This window comes from Cyprinus carpio, chromosome B2 (assembly GCF_018340385.1).
Source record: "Cyprinus carpio isolate SPL01 chromosome B2, ASM1834038v1, whole genome shotgun sequence".
In the NCBI taxonomy this organism is placed as follows: domain Eukaryota; kingdom Metazoa; phylum Chordata; class Actinopteri; order Cypriniformes; family Cyprinidae; genus Cyprinus; species Cyprinus carpio.
In genome coordinates this window covers 31,000,658-31,000,862 of record NC_056598.1, presented here as the reverse complement: position 1 = coordinate 31,000,862, position 205 = coordinate 31,000,658, and the positions used below count along the sequence as shown (strand labels likewise).

The 205-nt window shown below is 52.7% G+C and overlaps 1 protein-coding gene across 1 annotated transcript in view; it reads left to right on the top strand.

Annotated features, from left to right (window-relative positions):
• Positions 1-205, top strand: part of LOC109107570 (nucleolar protein 9-like) — a 12,217-nt gene that overhangs the window by 3,424 nt on the left and 8,588 nt on the right. The gene's annotated exons all lie outside the window — the stretch shown is intronic.

Genomic DNA, 205 nt, shown 5'->3' with positions numbered 1-205 from the left:
TGTGAGTGTGCTGTGTGTGTGTGTGTGTGTGTGAGTGTGCGTGCGTGTGTGTTTAAGTGAGTGTGTGTGCGTGAATGTGTGTGTGTGTGTGTGTTAGGGCTGCACAACGTGCGTGCGTGCGCGTGTGTGTGTGTGTGTGTGTGTGTGTGCTCGGCTCCTGGAGTCAGGTGATGATGCTCAGGGTGACCACGTTTTAGTTTTAAAG